The sequence below is a fragment of the Solanum pennellii genome, chromosome 11 (assembly GCF_001406875.1).
Source record: "Solanum pennellii chromosome 11, SPENNV200".
In the NCBI taxonomy this organism is placed as follows: Eukaryota; Viridiplantae; Streptophyta; class Magnoliopsida; order Solanales; family Solanaceae; genus Solanum; species Solanum pennellii.
Window position 1 is genome coordinate 36,876,247 of NC_028647.1, and position 449 is coordinate 36,876,695.

Genomic DNA, 449 nt, shown 5'->3' on the forward strand with positions numbered 1-449 from the left:
TAGCCTCTCGAAGAAAAGTAAAGGCGTCCCCATACCGTTTCCCAAGACTCTACTAGGTTTGTCCTTGTGTGATGAGAACACCAAACCTAACGCTCTGATACCGAGTTTGTCACGACCCAAAATGAGTCATGAGTGACACCCACACTTACCCCCTAGGTGGGCGAACCAACCAGTCTAAACCCAAACATATACCAATAGTTCAACTATAAATAACAAAAATAATGCGGAAGCTCCAAAACTTATTAAGAGCCTGTTTGGCTCAGCTTAAAAGCTGGTCAAACTGACTTAAAAGCTGGTTTTTGAGTTATTTAGCTGTTTGGCAATAATCAAAATAACTTATTTTAAGTTAAAAAAAACTTATTTGAAGCCAAAAGTTAAAAGCTGGGGTAGGGGTGCTTTTTTTTTTTTAGCTTATAAGCTGTTTTAAGTTGACCACATTTTTACCTTTT